The sequence below is a fragment of the Triturus cristatus genome, chromosome 5_1 (assembly GCF_964204655.1).
Source record: "Triturus cristatus chromosome 5_1, aTriCri1.1, whole genome shotgun sequence".
NCBI classification, from domain to species: domain Eukaryota; kingdom Metazoa; phylum Chordata; class Amphibia; order Caudata; family Salamandridae; genus Triturus; species Triturus cristatus.
In genome coordinates, this window is record NC_140587.1 from 173,291,809 (window position 1) to 173,318,385 (window position 26,577).

Genomic DNA, 26,577 nt, shown 5'->3' on the forward strand with positions numbered 1-26,577 from the left:
GCACAATGCACAGTAGCTCAGTAAAGTAAGTGTAGCTATAGCCTGTTCTGTGAAGCGTTAAGTTTTACAAGTGTATAAAACTATTTTTCCTAAGCAAAGTAAAGCAATGGATTGGACGATCAGTAATTGCGCTGCAGGCCAATTGATGACTTCTGGGTTTGCATACCCTCACATTACCTCACTGAGAAGCCCACAACTGCTTGCCATTGCTACAACTGAGAGAGAAGTGTTACAGAGATTGTACTTAGCCCATTTTGCACAGGCAAAGGTTCACTGTACCCCTTTACACCAGCGGCAAATGACCACAGGCCACAGGCACAGTAGCCCCTGCTTGCCCTGTGGCCACCCAAACAGGGTCTGACACAAGAAACACCAAAAAGATTGAACCGAGAACTCTGTCAATCTGAAGAACTTCTATTTATTGACAACCATTGTCGAATGCACTGTTATAGGTAGTTTAGGGAAAAACTTTATTCATCATTGCAACAACAAACATTGGTAAAGTTTCAGGAAAAATAATGTTTTCAATAGTCTTTTCTAATATGCCATGACAAACGAGCCAGGAAGGGAAAGAAATGTGCTGTTCTAAAGGCACAGAGGCCTGCACCATTCTATTAGATGATTTTGCAGAAGTCTAAGGCCCTTGAGTTTCACAAGCTTCCACAAAACTATCACACCTTCCTAGACAACAGCATGATCAATCCTTTGTATCTATTACTACTTCGTCATATATGTATGCATTCTGCCCATCATCTAAATATGATCACTTGGCCCGCCCAAATCAAGGTGAATGCAGTATCCCAAAGTCCATGTTTGTTTTAAATTCTTCATAGGATATTGAAAGGGAGAGGCACAACACATTTCCACAGGTGTTTGCTTCTGGGAAGACATTTGGACGTCGCCATCGCATGCATGCAGAAACTCTATTGATGGTTGAGGAATAAAGCAGAGTGGTGGAACTGTGTTAACGCCAGCCACAAAACACAGAATGTCTTCTAATTTGGCTTCACATGTGAGCTCTAAAAGAAGAAAAAAATATATGTGAGTCAAAGTAGCAAAATTGCAATTATTGCAACAATTTTATTGCATCTGCTAAATGAATACTTCAGTAACGGTTGATACATGAATAATAAAACCACTGATGATTTGCTAGGTTTCATTTCACAAAAAAACTTCAAGAACTGGCATTAGGGTATGACACCATCCCCACAATCCTGCTCGCCTTCCTCTCCCTTTAATAGAAGTTTTCCCATTGTTCAACATGAAGTAAGCATCCGTGTCCATGCTGCTAGGCCTGAATCTGACACCCTCTCTGGGTCTTCACACACACCATTGTTTATACAAACACTGCCGGCAGGCCAATAAACTTATCTCAATACTTGGGACTGGAGGAAGCTGCCATCTCCGCTGTGCAAATGCAATGCTCTATCAGAGACCCACACAGCAGACCCAATCATGCTCTATATCTATTTGTATTACTTTTCCTTGATGCAGTACATGAAGCAGCATTACAATGGGATAGCTACCGTTTTACTGCCATGACACCACAATTAAGCTTGAACAACAATGTTAACAGACATATCGTGGAAAATGAAGAATGAATTAAAGCTGGCACAGACTTTCCAGTTTTGGATGCATTTATACTTTTGTCCTTACAATAGATTTTACACTGTGAAAATAAAACAGGGAGGCATGTCCCTCCTTATCTCTCTTTCGCTACAGTATCTTTAGGAATTCTTAGACACCATGCTTGCCATAATAGGCTGGTTTAAATTATAGTTTTAACGGATTTGTCTCATCATTATTTGAGCTATAACATAATGAAACAATGTAATTTGTATTCGCAAGCTTGGAAATAATCTCTCCGGTAACCAATGATGTATTCTTTCTGTAACCTCTTCCTGTAACCGGTAGTTACTGCCTGATGAACTACATTTAATGTTAAACATTCCATTAATGATATCAATGCCTCTTTAAAAAGTTGTTTATGAATTTCCATGGCCAGAAGTACTCCCAGATGTTTTTAAGCCCTCCTTCAATCAGCAATAAAGAATAAATAATACCTAATTATAATTAGTCAAACTATTGGTCAAATTATAATTTAAAAGTAATTCAAAAATGAATATATGTCAATGACACAGCTAGAGGTCCTTTAATGCCTTATGTTTAAGCTGTTTGTAAAAAGTTGAGTCTAAATAGGGAAATCTGAAGCTAGCAGCTGGAGACCACTGACAGAGGCCAATTTTCGTTCTCCTGGGGTTTTGTGATGATTTCCCAGCTGCAAGGTAGCACACGACCTGCACCTTCTCTTCAAAACATTTAACCAAACCAAGCATGCACATTATTAGAGGGCAAACTGTGGTTTTTCTGAGTCTTTTGGGTGCCAATTTTCAACTTCGAACTGTGGACCCGGTGGAGTCCTTGAATGGGACCTGAGAGACTGTGCATGGACTTTCAGCACGGACTGGCCCACCCTGCATAATACATTTTTATTTGATGCATTCATTAACAAGACCACCTGGGCATGGTGATTTGTAGCTATTAATGTCTTCAGGCTTCACGCTCACATCAACCATGGGAGTTAATTGGAAGGTAGCAGCTGGAAGTGGCAGTAGATGTCAAAGAATTGATTTCCACTCCTAATTCTGGGTGAATCTGTACTCCATAAGCCATCTTATAGAAAGAGTTGTATTTCCAAATATTATTTTTTAATAACCTGTAAAAATATTGTATAGAATGTTGAAATCAAAAATCTAGTCAAGGTAAACATTTAAATGGAAGCGCAGGTTTACTATTCATAGCTCTGCATCTAATTATCTGCACAACATCTATTTATTGATATTGTTTCAGTTGGATGGACAAAATACTACTTATAGCGATAGAATACCTTACAGAGTTTGCAAAAAACCTTTGTGGTAAACAAGCATTGCGATACCAAAGGCAGCTTTCAGTGTCCCTGTTGATCTGCCAACAAAATTTTTTGTATGCAGGAAACACGCATGTGTCAGCTAGCTCACTACGAACCGAGGGAGGGAAGATGGTATCTGAAGTCGAAAAATCTTTTTTGAACATTAGAGAACAGCCTCAAAGAACACTTATTGCGCCAAAAGCTAAAAACATTGGCAGCAAAACTTTGGTCACAATTTGCGACCAGTAATTTTATGATTTTCCGACCGATATGTTGGTTTTTAAAATTCCACTTTAGAGTGGGTCTTAATTTGACGTACATCATGACTATTAAGGAGGTAAATAGAAAACTTCAACTTATTACAATATGTGGCTGTCAAACCATGAACTGATCACCTGGCCAAAAATGTATTGTCCACCAACACAAACTTATGTCGAGCAAAGTAAAAACCAAGACAATGTCCTCCTGGTTATCAAAAGAGTGCAGATCCCTAAAAAGACAGCTGTCCCTTGCTCTACGGCATGGGGATATTTCGACAATTCGGGAACTGAGGAGGCAGTACAAATTGGCCCAAGTGAAGGTCAAGAGGGACTGGGACGAAAGGAGGTGGGCAGAACTTGGCGAGTCCATTTCAAGTCCAGATGCCCGACTGTTCTGGTCACTCGTGGGCAAGGGTAACTACGAAAGGTCCCCACCTCAAGCTAACAACATCCCGGCCCACCTGTGGCAGGTACACTTTGGCTCTCTTTACTCATCCCTCACAAGTTATCCTATGGAAGCTGCAGTTCCTGATCTAATGCAATTACCACACAATCTAACATTTACTAGAGAGGAAATATTGGCCTCACTGGATGCAATTACACCTGCCAAGGCCTCTGGCCCTGCCGGCATTCCAGGTGATCTCTTTAGATCTGACAGGGAAAACTGGGCTACATACATACTAACCCTTGCCAATGATATTGCAGGAGAAGGGAGCATCCCAGAATCTTGGAAACGAGCTGAAGTGATCCCCATTTTCAAAAAGGGCAACAGGTTTATACCTGCAAATTACCGACCGATTAGCCTGATCGACTGTGTCCAGAAAGTTGTCTGTCACTCGGTATTAGCTAAAATCATGGATTGGATGGAAGAAAATTACATTCTTTCTTCCCTCCAAGCGGGCTTCCGGCGAAAAACTGGCACAATCGATCAGGTATTTCGACTGTTTATGCTATACTGGAAAGTGGATTCTGGGCAAAGGGAGCCTGTACATTGCATTTATTGATTTAAAAACTGCATTTGATCTCGTTCCAAGGGACAATTTATGGCGGGTCCTCAGGGAGATGGGCATGCCTCCGGGCATCCTTACACTCCTTATTAAGCTCCATGATGAGAATTTCGCTAGGGTCAGGTGGGGTAGCCAGGGACAGGTCACCAATCCCATCAAGGTCCAGAGGGGAGTCCGCCAAGGAGGTGTCCTTGCCCCAACTCTATTCTCATTGTGCATCAATCAAATTGCAGAGGTTCTATCTGCCATCCCAGTGGATGCCCTGTCCTTAGCAAAGCAAAGAATAACTACCCTCCTATTCGCAGACAACACTCTTCTTGTCTCGAAGACCCCAAAGGGCTTGCAAAAACTATTAGATCACCTCAAGCTCTTTTGCAATAGTAGGGGGCTTGAAATGAATACATCAAAAACCAAGCTTATGCTTTTAAATCCCCATAAGTCCTTCAAGGGCAATCTGCTCCTAGACAATGTTCCATTAGAGAGAGTCAGTTCCTTCGATTACTTGGGAATGAAACTATCCGAGGATATGGCCTGGAAGCACCATCTTAACAAGGCCTTCCTCAAATTCTCCCAGGTAACCGGGGAACTGCGCAAAGAACATCGCCTTTCTCACACCAAGCCTGTTGCACCGGCATTGAAACTATATAGTTGCAAGGCCGTGATCAGTGCACTCTATGGAGCTGAGTTGTGGGGCATGGCAAGAACAAATGACCTAATATCCCTGTAGAACAGGTTCTTCAAAAATCTGGTTTCCTTACCACAGAGTACCCCCACACGCCCAATACTGCTCGACATGGGCATCAAACCAATAAATGACCTAGCCAAGCACCGTCCCTTACTGTTCTGGCAGTGGATAGTGTCCACCCCAGAACAGTCACTCTATGCTGCTGTTTTCCAGCAGATTTGTGCCCTAGACACCATGCGCAAAATCGGTTGGACCAAACATGTCAAAAGTCTTTTATCACACATAGGTCTTGCAGGACACAACACTGGTTGCCCAATACTCCTTGCTAGAAGACAGATCAAATCTCTCTATTGGGAAGGAGTTGAGTGCATCGCCTACTTAGCTGGCAACCAGGTGAGACTGAATGAGGAATTCAGTGACTTTATGCATAGCTGCACCCTCGAAAGTTACCTCGACATCATTAAAGTGCCGGCCGATAGGAAGTTGTACATCCAGTTCAGAGTTGGCAGCCTGCCTATCAATGCATTCACAAATTCTTGGCTGCATAACAAAGCTCAGCCAAAGGGCTGCCCTTGTTGTCCCTGCCCAAAAGAATCCATGCCCCACTTCTTTTTTGCATGTATAGCATACACCAAACCTGGGAAGAGGTGTGGCGCCACGGCCAGGGTGACTGACTACGGAATCTGGGGATCACGGCTCGATCCCAGGCGACAGATTAGCCCAGCACCATGTGACTCTGGGCAATAGCTTGCTTAATCTTCCCGACGGCCCCCAGCGCCTACAGACCCTTACGGTAAATGTTTGTGCTTTACAAATGTGGATTATTATTAGGAGTAGATGGCTTTCTCCTGTCTGCAGAGAACTGGGTACCTGACACTTCAGAGCGGCTCTGCGCATACTAACATCGGATGCAAGACCCCGATTTGTGTGCACAAAGTATTTGGGAAATGCATGGGCAATCTGAAGGAGGGCGTTGACTCCCTCTCGGCTCAGCCCTGTGAGCAGCGTACACGTTTAAATCCCTAGTAAACATATTTGCCACACAGAACAGTAAACTTAGAAATTTAAAGTAATACTTTTTAGTCTTTTTTATATGTTAGTATGAAATGTTTTTAATGTTTCTTTTACATTGACATGAATCCTTTAGCACTTGCCTTTTTGATAACGGCTCTTTGCCAGATTTTGCACACTTATGTTCCACGTGGACATGAACCTGTGATGGAAAAATGACTTGCTTAATTGAAGAATGTAATTTATAGCAGCCAAGGCATCTGCATCAGACTCTGGTTCATGCCAAATTTGTAATCCCAAAGTTTACCTGCACCTTAGCAACGGGACATTGCTAAATTAGCACTTGAACCCTTTTTGCGGGATGGTATTTGTGATGAACACTACGGCCTGTTGCACTGGCGAATATAATTGATGTCATCAAATATGTCTTTACCTCTGAAATGGGACTTTGCTCAGGTTGCATATCTATCCTTCTAGCAGGTATGAACTCGTTATGATAACTGAGACCTACAAAGTATCCGTAGGTCCTAATTTCTTCTTTTTTTTTTTTAACGTCTGCTTGTAAAATTTTTATACCTAATGATATTTTTAGACTTTATTGTTTTTATCATTGAAATGTATTGTCCTATTTATATTGATATGTACGAAACTTATCCTTCGATCCCTTGTGTCTGCTATGGTATTTTTACTGAAATAAAGACTTTAATGATGATGACCTTTAACTAAAGTAAACTTTTTTTGTTTTTTTTTGTTTTAAAGCAGTCCATTTTCTTTAACCCCTTCAGTGCCCGCCCCTTTCCCCGCCCTGTGCCGGCCGTTGCATTAGCGGGCGGGGTCTATGACGAGCTGGACTCGTCATGGGCACAGCGCAACCGCGGCCCATGACGAGTCCAGCTCGTCATGGGCACTGAAGGGGTTAAAGGAAACAGGTAAGTAAAAAAAAAGGTTATTTTTTCCCAAGTCTGTTTGAGATTTAGCAGTGGATCTTCAGCCCACAGCCTACTCTAGAGCAAACCTTTTTTTTAACCTTCACAAAGGGAATCAAGTATTATTGTTGTGAATGAAATACTACCTCTATTTGGGACCCAATAATTTCTCAATGCTTTAAACAGGATTTTATTCAAAAATGTTGAATCATCTCATACAGATTCAGTATTTTGAAGGGACACCTACAATACGCTCCCTCAAAATATCAACTTGGTATGGAATGACAAACCCATTTCAGGAACTAGTACATACTGTTTTATGATATTGAAAACAGTGGTTTGTGACCATAGAAAATGTACATCTTGCTTTTGGTTAGTAGAGTAGCATTGTCAATAAACAACACTGACTTTAAAGTATTTTAACAGTATGACTGAAATTAAATCAAAGTAAATTTGAAGAAATGGGTTTTGGCATTCTGGCAAGACAAACATGAGCCTCTGTGGGCCTAAACTCATCGGTTTGCTTTTGGGAAGCGACTGAGACATCCAGCGTTTGAACTGACTTCATCAAGAATTGACCAAGGCAAAGGGCTCATGAATGTATCTGGATCGAGCAAAGATGACATGTTGATAGTGAAGAACCGGAGTGGGACACACAATATCGCAACAAACATGTCAGGCACCACAGAGTAAGTGCCTCACTCAGCCAAATTATAATGCAGCCAGAGCATGGTCAGCACCTTATTCCCTGGCCTTCGTTCTGCTGACAAGTGATGTTTAGTCACCCTGTCTGCTGGCAGGGGGGACAAGTAGAAAATACCTGGGCTGCAGGCAGCCTATGTCCAACCCTGATAAGATGGGGCCCGGTGGCTGAGTAATGCAGGGCTCTCTGCGGCAGACTGCAGGGGAGAACCCGCTTGGTGGATTGAGGGGACAGATATTTATCATGGCTGGGATCAGCGGTGACCCGAATTGGCTGAACAAAAATATTGTGATGAGGCAAGGCAACCTGGCACAGTGATTGCCCTGAATTAAATCTACAATTTCTTGCCTGCCTGATGCTTCCCTGTAAAACAGATGCAAAAACAACAATTGATGGACAGAATGCAGACTAATGTCATACATTCACCCCAGTACAGATATCTGGGCCTAAATCCATTGTTTTTTTGTTCACCATGCCATTCCAGTTTGAACCCAGCCATATGCAAATCAGTCTTGACCCTGTGACTCATGGCAACAGTCCAGCCGGAACTGCCAAGCCAGGTCCTCCCAGGACTGGAAACAAGCATCCTAGGACCGGTTTCGGGGTTTCACCCCTCTTCAGCCAGGATAGCTTGATCCCAATGGCATGGAGAGCACGGAACCCACGTCTGGGCATACCTGTCCCACTCCGAGTGACAAATGCAAAAACAACAGTTGATGGACAGAATGCAGAACATTGTCATACATTCATTCCCTGAGGCACATGGTCAAGACTGATTTGCATATGGCCAGGTCTAAACTGGGGTGGCATGGTGAGCAAAAGAATGATGGATTTAACCCAGATCTCTTGACTGGGGTTGAATGTTTTGATTTGTTCTGCATTCCGTCCATCAATTGTGTGTCTTTTGCTTTCTCCCCCTGTAGAACAGAACCCTACACGTTTTGATGAGGACATCTGCTTCTGGTGCTGGAGCAAGGGCTCCCCTTAAAAACAAGCTCAGACGGGGGTCCGTTTTGTAACTCACTGACATTGCCGGTCCGACAGGGAATAGCTAATTAGTGGAGAGTTAACACACCCATGTCCTGATACAGAATCTCTTGCCACCTGATAAGGCAATTAAGGAGCTTAAGATGCACAAGGCCCCTGGTGTCAGCGGCATTACAAGTGATTTCTATGAGACATACTCAGCGGTGTTGGTACCAGACTTCACAGCCTTTTTTACTAGTATCGTGCAACATAGCACACTTTCCCAATCAACGTGTGAAGCCCCACTCACACTAATCCCTAAACCCAAGAAAGCTCACAGGCTCTTTGCTTCCTACAGACTGATAGCATTGTTAAATCCTGATGTCAAATTTTACTCTAGAATTCTAGCAGAAAGGCGGAATAACTCCATTTCACAGCACAGTCAGGATTAGTCTAAGTAAGACAGATGCATGATAACATTTGAAGAATTGTCCAGCTTGTGGAAAAGGTCAACAAAAATAAGATCCTTGTCATATGGTAGCCTTAGATCGAGAAAGCCTTCAACTGGGTCTTCCTCGTGAGGATTATAGAGAGGTTTGGTCCCAGATTTATTGCGATGGTTTGGTTGAATTACAAAAATCCTATGTCCCACATCCTAGTGAATTGCAGAAGAAAGAGAGGGTACCAATGGGTAGAGAGACAAGGAAGGGGTACCCATGCTCCCTGCTTCTTTATGCTCTTAGCATAGAACCCTGTGCAGCTCATATCACAGCCGACAAGGAGGTGGGAGGCATAACCTTTGGACAGGAGATTCATAAAGCATTCTTGTTCGCCGATGATGTCCTTTTATCTTTTACTGATCCCTCAAGATCTCTACCTTGAATTGTCGTACTTTGGTATTTGGGACCACGTAGGAGACAGGGCCCTACCCCTGTTTATTCATGTATTAGCAAACCGCGATTGGTCAATGCGGTATTTACAAGCGCTTTGCATAACGTCCCATTGCCAAATGCACTATGTATACGTTATTATACATTGACTCCGTGGGTTCCATCTTGGAGTGGTGGCCATCTTATAAGTTGCCCTCACATAGACAAACACATTATAAGCAAGTACGGGCCTTTAGAATACATGTACTTTCTGCTTGACTTCTCCATGACCTGGGCAGCTGGTCTCCGCTGCCCCAGGTCAGTCCGGTCTCACGAGCTCCCCTTCCTCCGGCCACCTGTGATTAGCATCAGGGCTTGACACACCATAAAGTCCTTTCATCGCACACAAGCCTCCGGCTAATCACTTTCGCACCTGCTTGTTCCTACTTTATGGCCTGTTTCTCAAAACAGGAGATGCTCATGTTTATTGGGGTCAGATGTGGGATCTGAGCCTTGCTGGGTAAATAATTGCGGGCTGGCTGAACTGAAATGTGAGATTGCAATCATGACTCTGCTTGTTCTTTGAAGTAAAATATGTGAATGACCAGCTGCAAGAGAAGGGCGGTGTTGCCCAGAGCATAATATGCATTATAAAAGAGAACACTGGTTTTCGTTCTGGAGACTGCCTCATTCAGTTGCTAAGGCTTCTGTGCGACGTAGTCTCACTCATTTAATGTTTAATAAAGATGTCTTTTTCATATTTCAGCTTCTTCTGCCAGTTTCTTTGTTGCATTACCATGAGAGCGTCTTTTATAATACTACAGCAACAGGATAACCCGAAGTCATAGGGTGCTATCCCTGGCACCGCTGGGGTACTAAAATCCCCGGTACTTCAGTTGGCGCCCGACAGCGTGGCATCAATACAAGTGACTATCTGGAGGAGCGATCTTGTCGGAGGACAGAGATCTACTGGGGAGAACAGGACAGAAATCCACTAAGCAGGTACCGAGGTTCTGGGGGATTCTTTGTCTCTGCGGCCCAGTATATCTCTGATCTTTCTGACTTTGACTCTCCAAAAGATGTCACTCCCGATTAGAACCCTTTTTGGCGTGAGTATTATAAAAGACGTTTTGTTATGAAGAACTTGACAGTTAGAATTTGGATAACCTTTTGATTAATAAAAGTAAGAGTTAAGTATAAATGGGTCGCTCCCAGTCCTTTGGTTCTTTGGGTCTTTAATTTGGTTATCGCAATTACCAAAGCCGAGGGGTTGGTTTCTTGGTTTCTGATTTGGTCATTGCAATTACCAAAACCGAGGGTCTCGCATATTTGCGAGTGTATTGGCAGAGATAACCCCTTGAAGTTTGAAGCTAGATTAGTGAGCTATAAGATGCCTGATCTTAGCAAATTTGGAAATGTAGCTTTTGGTTTGTATAGGTTTTGATATGCGAATTGCAATTTGCGTAGGCAGGTAATGAGGAGATATTTCTCCATTTGGTTTTGATTATAATACTTGCGTTTTCAGCAGTATTTTTGGCATGCCTGTTTTGTAAGCTCACATGGAAAAATTTGTTGCTTTTTGTTTTGAAAGGTACCATAGTGTAGGAAATATCTAAATAGGTAAATTTAAAAACATATTTCTTCCTTGGTGATTTTGTATCCCCAGGGAATTAAAATATGACATAATACAAAACAAGGATCCTTCGTTCTGCGCAGTTTCATGAATGAAGATATGCAGAACGATTTTGTGTGGTGTTCTGCTAGGCAAAGCTAGTGAATTGAGCGCATTCACTACTTCTTGGACATGCATCTGTCTGTGGGGCTGTTTATGCAGCCTTTTGGAACACTATTGAAAAGCGTTGCTTGTAAATATGACCTACAACTAGTATTTGCAAATGGTTTGTTTCAAGTATAGTCTGTGAGCTGTTCTTTCTTTCTGTCATGCGTATTGATTTGTAAGTCAACTGTGTGTTTAAATGTCTGTGGTTTTTTTCATTAGTGCAACTTCCGTAAGTAAATTGCGACGGCGCTATTTATGAAAAATGGCTAAAGCGCGCTGTATTGTCTGTTTGACCCCTTTATGTTTATGTCTGAAATGAGCTCAATATGTGTTTGTGGGTCTTCTGATGTTTTCAGTCTGTTAAGTAAATTGTTGGTTAATTAATATCAAGTAGAAACTTAGAAAAGAAATCCAGAAATGAACCATGTGATGTGCTAAAATAGCTATATGGTGCTCTTTAATTTATAGTATGAGCGTTTGTGCACATATACAAAACTGCCGTTAAATGCTTAAAGGATAAAATTAGAAACACATGCAATAGATATAAACAAGGCCCCAAAAACGAAATTATCTATCAAAATTTATAGCATTTTCCTTAGATGCAGTTTATTAGATGTTCACAGGCAAACTTTTCAGCTGCAGTTAAACACGGGTGGAATTTTGCAGAACCGTCCTTTAAAATGAAAGTGGCGCAAAAATGTGGCGCGTTTCAAATTCGGCTTATGCGCTTAGGCTTGTGAGTTAATGTGTCCAAAATGATAGGCAAGAGATGCAGCTTGTTTTTTATACATGGAATTATCACAAAAACGAATAATTGGGATTTTTTTTAAAAAAAGCATGGAAAAATTATTTTTAAAAAATAAGTGCTTTTCAAAATCGTTTTTTGATATTTATAAAGCTTAATACTCATACTATGAGCTCCTAGCATTAAAATTTGATTTAAGTTGTGTTGCATCACTAAAATGACAAGAATTTGCGCGTACAATTCTCCCTTGGCGCAGGCGCAAACAAGCTCATTTTTATAAAGTATAAGTTATTATTTCCAATGCCTGACTCATGGGTTATGTAATAGACATTCTGGTAATGCATATTATGCAAGAAAATTGTAGGATATTCATTTTTTAATGCTTAAAATATCAAAGTCGAATAAGGGTAAAAAGACTGTATGAATTGCATTTTCTTTTCATTCAGAGTACTGGTTAAAGTGTCTCAGGCTTCAGTAAATGCATACGTTTAGGTTTTGATATATATTTACAGGTTGTGCCTTCTTTTGATTCAATGAGTCAATGTGCCAGTACAAAGGCTTGTTTTAATGTCAGGGTTGAAGGTTCTAACTTTAGCTGTGTCTGTCACAATACTACTGAACACGCTATGAAAAACAGGACCTTTTTAAAACTTTGAGAAATTAAATAAAATATGGCGTCACAACCCGCAACTATTTGATGTTAATAAAAAACGGCCTTAATGGAGTTAGCACCCACATAGAGAAAGAGAAATGGAGAATTGTTTTTTGATGAAGGAAAAAGAGGATGTTTGTGAGCAGGTATGTGATGAAGTCAGTAATGATAGAGGGGTGGAGAAATGTACAACTACGGTTATAGGAACTGGGTAATACATAGGAAGGAGAAGAACAATTGGGAAAATACAATGCCGTGGAGGGAAGAGAGATGATGAAGGGGAGTAATAAAGACATGAAGAGTAGCGTGAGGAAGGTTGTATTGACGAAGGGAATGAAGAGGAATGTGGTACCGGTTTGAGTAAGTAGGAGAGGAAAGATGAGATTGCAGGTTCTAGCAGTAGGGGTGAAAATATTGTAATTACCTGGCGGGAGGCACTGAGTTTCATATGCTAATATAAAAGGGACTAACAGAGCTCGAATAAAGGCAAATGACTAAATGATGAAGAAAATATCAAAACTCATTGTGAATACAATTCACTTAAGGTTGATGAAATGTATACCATTGCATAGGATTACAACAAGCATTTATTCTAAAAACTGGTATGTGTGTTATTAAATTTTGTGAATTATTCACAGTACATGTAGTTTAACAATCTGGGAATAGGGATAATTTTTTTAGCGCCTAAAAAGGAGAAATTATTTTTCAACATAGAGCGAATTATTGCAAGTTAGGAGGGATTAGGAAGGCCTTCTGGCTTTGACGAATTCAGAGTGTCAGAAGCTGGGGGTTGGGAGCTGCAGAGGCTGGCTCGGTCAGGCTGCTGAGATGCTATCTTTAGTGTAAACAATGAGTAGACTGCCACGTTGACTTTTATGACCTTTTAAATTAGGGCCTTGCCTCTGTGGAATGCAGAATGACCTTGCTACACGGGCCTCTAAAGGTGGGGTTTCTGGTTTCTCCATAGCATCACTAAAACTAAAGAACTTAATTCCACCGGGAAAAGGGGTTTTCTTTGAAAGTCCAAACATCATGTTAAATGCTTTGCTGATACATTGGTGCTCTAAAAAAAGAAAATAGAATGATGCCTGCTATAGTTGCTCTTTAACAGAAAACGAAGTGTTGCATTAAGTCTTAGACAGAAAACAAGATGCGGCCTTTTTCTAAAATTTCTTTAAGGCTACATGCCTACGTGAGAATGCATTGCCAATTAAGACTTCTTTTTCACAGTGGAAATTGTAGGTGCCAAATTACTATGGAGTGTCAGTGTAACGATTTTTTATTTCTAGAAATGTAAAACTTAAGTGGCTGGATGTTGAAAGGACTGACAAGAGGGTAACAGTTAAGTAATGCAATTTATTTTTGTGTATTTGGTTCTCTCATGAATTGTTCTTGCTGGTCCTGTATATTAGAAGAGAAACAGTAGAGTTATGTTTGACAGCAGATTTCCATTGCCTGGTGATCTACTGTCAAAAAGGAGGGTAAGTATTTTAAACCTGACAAATTAAACAGGCCCAAATATTGGGTTTTGGGCTGCAGTTTTACAGTGCATAAAGTACATGACATGGTGTTGTGTGTCACCGTTTTTTACAAATGCTATTGTTTTGTCTATGCTTTTTGTGCTTGATATACAGCAAGTATATCTGATGGCTTGATGTTTTGTGCGTTTTTATTATTTTTTGCATGTTTTCGTTGTTTTTGTTGCTGCTTTTTATACTATTACAAGTTTACCTGTGTTGTGAAGGGGATGGTCATGACGATGCCCATCGCTACGCAACAGTTGGTTGAACTTGTTCTGGTTACTAAATTCCACAGCTAATGATATTTCATGCTGTGAACATGAGAGGCAACACTTCACCAGTGCATGTCTAAATTGGCTATAATGGTATTACAGAAAACTAAAAGAGATCTACAGGATCAAAGTGTGTCACCTGTCACCTGTCACGTTATACTGCCCTTCCCTTAAAGGAACAGGCAGCCCTACATTTATGTATCCTTGATTGGACCTAAGGATGAAATTATAGATCTGTGACTCAAGGTGGCTTAATTTCTATATTACATTAGGTAATGGTGTCCTGTCTCCTAAGTAGCATATGGCCTTTGCTTCTTAAAAGGAAACTAGGTTTTCATTTTTCCCTGCAGAAGGAACTGGAACATTAGCTAAGATTACCGTATATGGTGTAGTCGCCAGCGGTAGAGTTAAAACGTATGTGACTTTGGCCTTTTGTGTATCACCCGTACTCTTGGTGATGTCACATGCCTGACTACCACCCAAGTAAATTATTGTCCTTCCTATAGATTTTTATTTTTTATTGCTTTTGTTTCTTCCCTGCCCAATGTCGCATTATGCTTAGTGATTGGGGATTTTAGTTGTGTCCTAGTTCCAATTCCCTTTTCCGTATTCCTTTCATCAGTCAACCCATTTATTATTGTAGGTGTATTGTTCAGGTACATACTTCCAGACTGCAGTGATGCACCAAGAACCCCCATATTATGTACAATTCCCTTTTGTATGACCAGACTGGTTTCCAAGAATTTTCCTTAGGCCTGCTGCAATGTTTTCCAGCCTGACTGTCAGGATAGCGATAGACTGGCTAACTGACTCAATATTATAGTAAGACAAGTTTTCCATACCAATAGGAGATATTTACGTTTACCCTTTTGAACATGACGAATTTTCAATGTCTATTTTTAATGTAGCTTTTACCCTTTTGTTCCTGCTGCTTTAATTTTCGGTGGGATCAGAAGTTTCTAATCATGCAAATATCAGGACCCTCTAGTTCTTGTCTTTTGTTTTTATATCTGACTATTAGCCTGTGTATTGCCTAGTGCACCTGATGTGAAAGGTTTCTACATGCCTATGATAATCTGTATCATGTGATTTCTCTATTGAAATGTCCTAGATAAGGAATTTAGAAACATTTATATGTAATCATTCAGGAAAAAAAATGTGTTTGCCCTATTAGAAAATGCCACCATATGTGAAGACATCCATTTTAGATAGAATTCTCGTGTAGTTATCTACCCTTAGATGATGGAGGCTCTCACACGGAAACCCAATTGAAAAGCTTAGAGGCACTGTTTTGCCTACTGCCTTTTTATTTGTGTTGCTTCCTGAGAAAGACAGTGTATTCTGGACCAAAATTGTCCCATGGCGTGTGGCCCCTCCCTTGAAGGACCGCAGGCCACCTGTTTACAGTCCCCTTGTTATACAACAAACTGTTTAAAGCATCGCACTTGCTTCATCAGAAGGCGTTCAACATCAGAAAGGAAGAAGGAGCTGGTTTTGCCAAGAACCAGAATTTCAGTACAAAAGAGCGCCTGTCATGTGCTGGTAACCTCTGACAGTGTGCAGTCCCTTGAGCCCCTTGGCCTGAGTTTTTGGCCACACACACCCCCTCTTTTCCTTTGCTTCAATGGAAGTGCAGTGCACCGGCGGATCCAAGATTGACAGAAGGCACTACATTCCAGTGCCTATGGAAGAGCAGCCTGAGCGTCCTCTGACACTGAATGACGAGTGTTGGAGTCTGAGAATGGTCCCGAATCTGCACGAGATGACCTGTGCCCTTGATCAATGGAGAGCACACTACCTGTAGGGCCTGCTGCAAAGGAAAGATACTGGCGCACTGCCTTGAAACATTGAGACTCTCGAGTGAGCTGTGAGGGCACTCCAACTAAGCAGTACTTTCTTTTCTCATGAAAGGCTTGAATGAAGAAGCCCATGCCAAAGAAAACAACAGAAGAAGATTTGATGGACAATAGAAGCCTGCCAGTGAGGCTTTTTGAACGGACTCTGGGCATAAGTGGTTTCACGAGAGGTTTCCGTGTGATTGTATAGACTAGGTGTTAGAAGATGTTTGTTTTGCTGGCATTGTCTAGTATAAACAGAATAAAATCCATTTTCTGTGGAAAGGTGCCCCCTTTTCACCTCAGAGCATTGATGAGGGTCACCACTGTTTCACCTGAACATACAAAATGTATAGGAGCCCTAAAATGTTACTAAATATTTCATTTGTAATAGTGGTCGCTACTTTCTCCCGTTGTCTAAATATTCTTAATAACGTGTTTTCTAGTGGGTTTTAAACATGACGTTGTCATTTATGGGTGGGATTGTTTTTCTCTACCCAATTGACTTCTGCACCCGCTTCTCAACCTATGTCTTTTTTCCACTACTGTTTCTTTGCACTCTTTTCCTGAACATGAGCAGGTTAAAAGATTAGAATTCGTAAGCAACTTCTCTATACAGCTTCTGCATCGACACTAGTTAGTAGTGAACATCACTAGATAGAGGTATTGCTTATTTTGGCCTGCCATATGTGGCCTTTGTGCTTCTTCGTGTTCAAGGAGACCTGTCCAGAGAGAGAGTCCAAGTACTAGGATTTTGCTCCATCAGCAACATCTTGATGATCTGGTGAATATAGACCTGGACTAAGATCAGTATGAGTATAGTGATTGCCTATGTAAGGGCAAAAGGAGGGTCTGTCGTACTTTGGTATTTGGGACCACGTAGGAGACAGGGCCCTACCCCTGTTTATTCATGTATTAGCAAACCGCGATTGGTCAATGCGGTATTTACAAGCGCTTTGCATAACGTCCCATTGCCAAATGCACTATGTATACGTTATTATACATTGACTCCATGGGTTCCATCTTGGAGTGGTGGCCATCTTATAAGTTGCCCTCACATAGACAAACACATTATAAGCAAGTACGGGCCTTTAGAATACATGTACTTTCTGCTTGACTTCTCCATGACCTGGGCAGCTGGTCTCCGCTGCCCCAGGTCAGTCCGGTCTCACGAGCTCCCCTTCCTCCGGCCACCTGTGATTAGCATCAGGGCTTGACACACCATAAAGTCCTTTCATCGCACACAAGCCTCCGGCTAATCACTTTCGCACCTGCTTGTTCCTGCTTTATGGCCTGTTTCTCAAAACAGGAGATGCTCATGTTTATTGGGGTCAGATGTGGGATCTGAGCCTTGCTGGGTAAATAATTGCGGGCTGGCTGAACTAAAATGTGAGATTGCAATCATGACTCTGCTTGTTCTTTGAAGTAAAATATGTGAATGACCAACTGCAAGAGAAGGGCGGTGTTGCCCAGAGCATAATATGCATTATAAAAGAGAACACTGGTTTTCGTTCTGGAGACTGCCTCATTCAGTTGCTAAGGCTTCTGTGCGACGTAGTCTCACTCATTTAATGTTTAATAAAGATGTCTTTTTCATATTTCAGCTTCTTCTGCCAGTTTCTTTGTTGCATTACCATGAGAGCGTCTTTTATAATACTACAGCAACAGGATAACCCGAAGTCATAGGGTGCTATCCCTGGCACCGCTGGGGTACTAAAATCCCCGGTACTTCAGAATTCAAAACCTTCTTACTTGCTTTGAGGGGGTATCAGGTTTCAAGGTAAACATAGCAGAGTCAATAATTTTCCACGTTTCACTATCTTGGAGCAAGGTTGATGAACTAGCACTGAACACCCAGTACCAATGGACAAATAAGGCAAGCACATACCTGGGTGTTATACTAACTCATAAGATTGAGGCCCTTTACAAAGCTAACTTTCCACCTCTTCCACAGGTTATTTGAGAGGACGGTCGAAGGTGGTCCTCTTTTACCTATCTTCGTTGTGAAGGCTCAATTCCATTAAGTTAAACTTACATCCTCTCGTTCTCTATATTTTCCAGGCACCTGCTATAATGGTCTGGAGGGAATTGTTGGCCTCCCTCAATCAGTTGAACAGTTGTTTTATTTGGCAGGCACAAATGGCTACACTCTCCTACAAATATGGGGGGCGACTTGTCCTACCAGACTTGACCTAATACTACAGGGTGGCCCAAATGAGGGCGTTACTCAATCAATCAATCAAAACATTTGTAAAGCGCTCTACTCACCCGTGAGGGTCTCAAGGTGCTGGGGGAGGGGGAGCTGCTACTGCTCGAATAGCCAGGTCTTGAGTAGTCTTTTGAAGGTTAGTAGGTCCTGGGTCTGCCGTAGGAGGATGGGGATGGTGTTCCAGGTCTTGGCGGCGAGGTGGGAGAATGATCTGCCACCGGCGATCATTCTTTGGAGGCGGGGGACGGTGTTGAGGGCGAGGTCGGCGGAGCAGAGCTGGCGGTTGGGGGTGTAGAAGGTGAGTCGTCTGTTGAGGTATGCTGGTCCTGTGTTGGGGAGTGCCTTGTGAGCATGGGTGAGGAGCTTGAAGGTGACCCTCTCGTTGACAGGAAGCCAGTGCAGGTCTCTCAGGTGAGGTGTGATGTGGCTGCGGCAAGGGATGTCGAGGATCAGGAGTGCAGAGGCGTTCTGAATGCATTGTAGGCGTTTCAGGAGTTTGGCCGAGGCTCCTGCGTAGAGGGCGTTTACGTAGTCAACCTGCTGCTGATAAGGGCCTGGGCAACAGTTCTTCGTGTTTCGGTGGGGATCCACCTGTAGATCTTGCGGAGCATGCGGAGGGTGTTGAAGCAGGAGGATGAGACAGCGTTGACCTGTTTTGCCATGGAGAGAGTGGAGTCGAGGATGGACCCCAGGTTGTGTGCGTGGTCACTGGGTGTTGGTCCTGTTCCCAGTGCGGTCGGCCACCAGGAGTTGTCCCAGACCAAGGGGGTGGAGCCGAAGATGAGTACTTCTCTCTTGTCCGAGTTTAGCTTCACATGGCTGTTCTTCATCCTCTCGGCGATGGCTTTCATTCCTTCGTGGAGGTTTGTTTTGGCGGTGAGGGGGTCCTTGGTGAGGGAGAGGATCAGCTGGGTGTCATCGACATAGGAGATGGTGTTGAGGTCATGCAGTCAGGCGACGTGGGCGAGCGGTGCCATGTAGATGTTGAATAATGTCAGACTGAGGGATGAGCCGTGGGGTACGCCGCAGATGATCTCGGTGGCTTCGGAGTGGAAAGGGGGTAGGCGGACTCTCTGGGTTCTGCCGGAGAGGAAGGAGGTGGTCCAGTTCAGAGCCTTGTCTAGGATCTCGGCGTCGTGGAGGCTTGTGCGTAGGGTGCGGTGGCAGACAGTGTCGAAGGCAGCTGACAGGTCCAGGAGGATGAGGGCCGCAGTTTCGCTGTTGTCTAGCAGGGCCCTGATGTCATCGGTGGTGGCGATGAGGGAGGTTTCGGTGCTGTGGTTGCTGCGGAACCCGGACTGGGATGGGTCCAGGATGCTGTTCTCCTCGAGGTAGCGGGTCAGTTGTCTGTGACGGTCTTCTCGATGACCTTCGCCGGGAACGGGAGCAGGGAGTTGGGTCGGAAGTTCATGATGTCCTTAGGGTTTTTTGAGTAAGGCGTTGATCTCGGCATGCTTCCAGCTCTCCGGGAAGGTCGCTGTCTCGAAGGAGATGTTGATGGCTTTCCGGAGATGGGGTGCGATGCTGGTGCTGGCTTTGTTAAAGATGTGGTGTGGGCATAAGTCTGACAGAGAGCCGGAGTGTAAGGCGTTTATGATTTTGATGGTGTCGTTGTTATGTTGGTCCAGGAGAGCAGGGGATCGGTGCGGATGGTGGTCGTGGGTGCGTAGGTCTCAGTGGCTGTCGGGGCGGTCGTGACGTTGAAGCTGTCATGGATGTCTACGATCTTGCGATGGAAAAAGGTGGCACGTGAGTTGCACAGGTCTTGCGAGGGTGGGATGTCGTTGGTGTTGGAGCTGGGGTTGGGGTTGGAGAGTTCCTTCACAACATTGAAGGGCTCTTTGCTGTTGTGTACGTTGTTGTCTAGGCAGTCTTTGAAGGAGGGTCTTTTGGAAGATCTGATGAGCTGATGGTGTCTGCGGGTGGTGTTCTTGTGGGCCGCGTAACTGTCCGGTGTCTGTTCGCGGTGCCATTTCTTCTCTAGTTTTCGGCAGGTTTGCTTGGAGGCCTGGAGGTCATTGGTGAACCAGCGGGCTTTTTTGCTGGTGTGTCTGTTGGACGGTTTCTTGATCGGGGCGAGAGTGTTGGTGCAGTCTTCGATCCACTGTTTGAGGTTGCAGGCGGCGGTGTCGGTCGGGTCGGCAGGTGGGCTCCGGGCAAGGGTGGTGGTTAGCTGGTCTTCGGTGACTTTACTCCAGTAGTGGCGGGGGATCTGTTGGGTGCGGTGGTACGTGGTGGGTTTCCGGAAGGTGAAGTGGATGCAGCGATGGTCGGTCCAATGGAGTTCGGTGGTGTGGCTGAAGGAGACATGGGAGCTTGCGGAGAAGATGGGGTCAAGCGTGTGGCCGGCAGTGTGGGTGGGTGTTGTGACGAGCTGTCTGAGTCCGTGGTTTGAAAGGTTGTCAATCAGGGTGGTGGAGTTAGTGTCATTATTGTTCTCGAGATGGAAGTTCAGGTCCCCGAGGAGGATGTAGTCTGTGGAGGCGACGGAGTGTTTACTGATGAAGTCGGCGATGGAGTTGCTGAACTTTGGCCGAGGTCCGGGGGTCTGTAGACGAGGGTTCCTCTGAGGGTGGTGTTGGGATCGGTGTGGATCTGGAAGTGCAGGTGCTCGGTGGTGCTAAGGGTGTCATTGGTACTGGTCGAGACTCAGAGGATTCCTCCACCTGTTCCGTTGGTGCGGTCCCTGCGGGTGATCTTGTAGCCGTCCGGGATGGCTATGGCGATGTCGGGTGCCGAGGAGGCGTTCATCCAGGTCTCCGCCAGGAAGGCGACGTCTGGGGAGGTTGAGTCGAGTAGGTCCCAGAGTTCAACGGCGTGTTTGCGGGCGGAGCGGGTGTTGAGAGGAATGCATCTGAGGTGGTTGCATCCTTTCACGGTGGGTGGATTGGCGGGTCGGATGCTGGTGAAGCTGTAGTTCCGGCAGGAGAAGGGTCCTTGGGTGGGCTTCGGGGCAGACAGGAAGCAGGTGTGGGATCGTCCGGTGTTGCGTGCGAGGAGGGTGCTGGCATTATAGTGGAGATGGGCATTGTGGCGTTCACGGGGGCCAGGGGTTCTGGCGCTGGGCGCGATCCCGGCACGGACGGGTGCAGATGGGCTTGCCATAGGCACGCCTTTGGCGCGCCTTCGGCGTGCCAGCGTCGCGCCCGCTGCACGCGGCCACGCAGGGGCCACCTTAAGAGGGGAGGTGGGAGGGAGCAACAGCTGGTAGACTGGTTGCTCTGAGAAACAGAGAAGCATTGGCCACATATGGAAAGGGTTGTGATCGGATGTGATGGGATGATAGGTGGTGATAGGATGCTACATTTGGGACTGCCCTTTAGAAACCTTATCTCTTTAGTAACTGGTCTTTGGGACTATGTGATCTAGCCAGTGTCGACACTGAGCTGGCACTGATACATTTGAGACTGCTCTTTAGAAACCTTATCTCTTTAGTAACTGGTCTTTGGGACTACGTAATCTAGCCAGTGTCGACACTGATCAGCCACGGATTTCCTCAAACCAAAGCAAGACAAGATTTAAATCCTATGCACTTGTTTATTGCACCAGTTGCATGCCAGCTGTGAGAAACCCAAAATTCACGCCCAGCTCCTGCATGACTCACTTCAATTTATAAATGATAAATTATAATTTATTTATTGTGCTCCCTATGCAACTGTTTCCTCTCCAAGAGCTCTGTAAGGACCTGGACCATCATGTCTTGGGAGTTATTGAGGGATCCCAATACTTGGTCTATGGTGGCCTGGGTGAGAATGAGCCCAGTGACCTCACTTTTCTGGCCCACAGCTTCCCTCCCACGACCCCTACCCTCAGTATCCTGAGCTCTTGACCCAGTGTGTCCCATCCCACTGGGGAGTGACTGAACTAGAGGTGGTGTTGGTGTTAGTGGATCAATAGCAGTCAGCACTGGAGGGGCACAAGATTGGGGTGATGTTGGTTTGGAGACAGGAAGTGGAGGTATCCGTAAGCTGAGGTGTGGTAACAGTTGGGGTGGGAGGTGTGGGTGTGGCTGAGTAAGACTCACTGGAGCGGTCTGCCCAGCCAGACCAGCTAGACCAAACAGCTACTTATCATAAGGCAAAATGTGGAGTCCACAGTGAAGGCTTGCTCCTGGTCTGGAGTGGAGGTATCCTTAGTGGCAGATTGTTGGCCACGTACTCTGGGTGTTGGACCTATTATTAATTACAAAAAATGTTATATTGTCTGGAGTATACATCAAATGAGTCTGAAACCAAAAATTAAGCAACCTAAAAATAAAATAAAAATTAATATAATGATTGTACCTTTCAGTGGTATTATAATATATTACACAAACAGTTTTAATTACACACAAAACTACATTAAACAAAACAGGTAAAAAGATGTCCTGCAAGGAAAACAATCATTAGAATGTACTGGTACTTAGGCTACCCTACTGGACAAATTAGTGATAAGGTCTTATAAACAAACCTTCCGGCTACTCAGATCGGCCTCACCTGCGCAAGTTTGTTTGGAATTTTCATCAACCAAACAGTCACTTGCTAGACCTGCAGCATTTGTTCAGTTCTGCTACAATCTGCGTGCATCTGCCGACGACACGCTGTCTAGGAAAGTTTGGTCTGAAATCAATTTACAACGGGGGAATGGTGCCTACAAGAAATATCTTGAGAACAGCATCAGGATCATAGAATTGGGTGATCTATGGACCTCTAATACATCTGTGCAAGCCTTCAAGAAAATGGTAAAAAAATCGACTATATCGCAAAGTTGGACTGCAGATAAAGAATGATTGACCAGGCATCTACACGGGTGGCTGATGTTGAAATCATATACAACCCTAAGGGAATCATCCATTCTCGCACCTCCCTACCACTGGAAGGTCAAACAGTCATTCTTGGTCCTTAGGCTTAGTGAGATACCCACACTAGATTTTCTGCCAAAATGGAGGAAGGGCGTTCTAGACAAGGACATTAACGGTTGACTGTGCCATCAGGGTATCGAGTCTCTCCAGCATGCCATATCTATCTGTCCAGTACAGGTCATACAATGAAGAAGTCTATTGAGGAGAGAGTTCATCGATTTATTTATTGAGAAGTTTTATATAGCGCTGGCCAGACCCGAGGGTATTGGAGCGCTTTACAAAATATTTAATGCAGGGTAACACAATAGGTCATGGTATATAATATTGTTTCGGAGGTCCCAGCGTGTTGTGCAACATTGAGGTCGGGAAGTCCTAAGAAACCTCAATGAGTGCACGAAGTCTTGGGTTGAACCTCTTTCAGGGAGGAGGGAACGAGGAGGAGGGGAGCGAGGAAGAGGTAGGTTTAAGTAACACAGTGTCAAGATGCTGCAGAGAGCAGGCTTGTGCGCTTTGTCCGCTATTATTGGCTCGGGAAGGCACGATTGAGGAAGAGGTATTTTAGGAGTTTCTTGAATTTGACAAAGGAAGAGGTAGTCCTGATATCGATTGGGATGAAGTTCCAGATTTTGGGTGCATTTCCGGCGAAGGACCGTGCAGCAGTTTTTTGTTTGCGTGTTTTCATGGGGATGAGTAGAAGGGTGTTAGAGCTCCTGAGGTTCCTTGTCTAACCGGCTCTCTTGAGTTTTGAGACTAGGTAGTCGGGTTTCCCGGTGTGCAGGGCTTTGTGCGGGAGGCAAGCAGTTCTGAAGCTGGCACGCATTTCAATGGGGAGCCATTTTAGTTCTCTGAGTGCAGGTGAGATGTGATCATATTTCTTGACTCCGGTGACCATTCTGGCTGCTGTGTTGAGGGTTGTTTTGAGGGGAGCAAGGTGGTCTTTTGTTGTACCAGTAAGGACTGCATTCCCATTGTCGAGTCTGGATAGCACCAAAGATTGAGTGGCTAGTTTGAGGTATTTGGGAGTGATGTATGATTTTATTTTGTTAAGTAGCTTCAGATTGAGGGAGGCACTCTTAGCAGAGTTCTTAATGTGTTTGGCCATGTCAAGTTTTGGGTCTAGGGTGATTCCTAATGATTTAACCAAGTTAGCCAGAGTGAGATTGCCATTGAGGGCGTCTATTGCTTTTAGCCATTCTACGAATTGGGGGTTTTCTTCTTTGTTAGAGATAAGGAGGATTTCTGTTTTGTCTTGGTTGAGTTTTAGGTGGTTTGTTGATAGCCAGTGTTGGACTTCTCTTAGCGTGTCGTTGAGTCTCTGAATGTCATCAATGGAGGAGGTTTCCAGGTAGATCTGGGTGTCATCTGCGTAAAGTTGGAAGGAGATGTTGGCTTTTTTGAGTAGGGTAGTGAGGGGTTCCATGTATATGTTGAACAGTTGAGGAGAGAGCACTGAGCCTTGGGGAACACCTCTGCTGACGGGGTGAAGGTCAGACATAAAGATTTTGATTTTCATACTTTGGGATTGGTTCGATCTGGGAATCAGGTCCTGCAGAACTGCACTGATGGAGTCATTGGACCCATGAAACGTGATGTTGAATATTAGATTAGTGCAGTTCTTGGCTGCTTTTAAAAACCTAATAGGAGTATAGATCTGGTCCTGGGTGGACTCGTGGGGATAGGGGGGTTTTATTATTATTATTTTTTTTTACGGAGTTTCATATAGCCCGAACTTGACCTGAAGGTATCGGGTATCAGAGCGCGTTACAGAGCATCAGTTGTGTTACATGAGGACACATTCATTTTAGATGTGAACTGATAGGCACCAAATGGGTTCATGGATGTGTTGGTACGGGCTGCTAAGAAATTGATAATATGGCCTGGTCAATCCGGTCAGATATTGCTAATAATCATGAATGGGTAAATTGGTGTGTAAGAATGGGCTGCTAGGTTAAGTGATATAAGCTGTTCCTGTAAAGGCATGGTCATATCTGCCTTTCAAGCAGTTATTTTTTTCACATGGGCACTTTATCTGATCTGTAGAACTGCACATTGGCTCTTTCCTGCTTATAACTATGCACACTTGAACTTTATCGGTAGATTTACCATTATCCGTACAGTCAAGTAGATATACTTTCGCTAATCAGGGAAAAAGTTACCTTATGGGGAATTTCTTTAAGATTTGTAGGTAGGTGTTGTTTTGATCCGCTTTATCTGATCCCCAATAGCCTTTTTGTACGCTGGTACTTTCACTGATATGCCCACAAAGGTCTGTAACTTACAGTCAAAAAGTGCAACGGTTGCTTTGATACTTATTAGTTTTTTAAGATCTTTTTTGCTACAAATGTTAAGGTTTCAATTGACTAATAAACTATTTTCATGAAATATGTTATTTGGTGTAAAAACACTAACAAGCACATTATCATGTGAAATGTAATGGAGATTGAAACATGTAATCTTAAATACAACAAACTACATTCAAACAAACAAACAAGACCAAAAAAATGATTCAAATATATTCTGGTTTCTATGTTTCTGAAAGGTGCAAAACACATTAGCAACTGCTAAATAAAAGCAAAAAAATGTTTTGGGGGGGGTGGGGGGGAGTTTTATATATCGCAAACTCAACCCGTAGATATCAGGTATCAGAGTGCTTTACATGAGGACCAGTTTTGTTACCAATGGACGCATTCATTTTTGTTAGGCACAGGGAAATTAAGCGATTTGCCCAGAATCACAGGATGTTGAGCGACATTGCAGAGACTCGAATCCGGTGCCCCAGCTTCGAGGGAGACTGGTCTAACCGATAGGCCACATTCTCTCTGACATTTAGGTTTAGTGACACATTCAAATGTATAACTTACCAGGCTCCACTCCACCAGAGATTACTGTCAAGACTTCAGGATGTAGGATCTGCAAAACCTTTTCCTCTCTGGGAAAATGTTGTAAGGGGGGCTGGGAGAACCACCACCAATCCTCTGGGTCTCCATGTGAAGGTTGGAGGCCAGGGAACACACTCTCCCCCGCAAGCCATTCCACTCCTTCCTAATTTAATTTCCTCCACAGTTTGTTTGATACAGCATTCACTCTGTCAACTATTCTTTTCAGGGCCATGGTTGTATTTTTTACTTGGGCTCCAAACAATTGTGGCTTTACTCTAATAATTTCATCCACCATAACTGACAATTCTCCCTCTGTAAAACGGGTATTTCTTCTCCCTGCCATTATCAAAATCAAAAACATTTAAATAAATTTTATGACCCACAAGAAAATAAATGGAAGAAGAAAAAAGGGACAAGAAACAGAGAAAGCAAAAACAATACCTGACTTCACTGACAAAAGTTCTGCTTGACAATGTTGTGCTTCAGTGGAATGGCAAAGGCTCATGGTCT

The 26,577-nt window shown here is 43.8% G+C and overlaps 1 protein-coding gene across 1 annotated transcript in view; it reads right to left on the reverse strand.

The window, feature by feature from the left end:
* Positions 1-398: 398 nt before the first annotated feature.
* Positions 399-26,577, reverse strand: part of LOC146830574 (lymphocyte antigen 6E-like) — a 216,024-nt gene continuing 189,845 nt past the window's right edge. The window contains exon 4 of the mRNA XM_085604776.1: positions 399-1,019. The gene's annotated coding sequence lies outside the window, so the exon portion shown is untranslated. The remainder of the gene's footprint in view (positions 1,020-26,577) is intronic.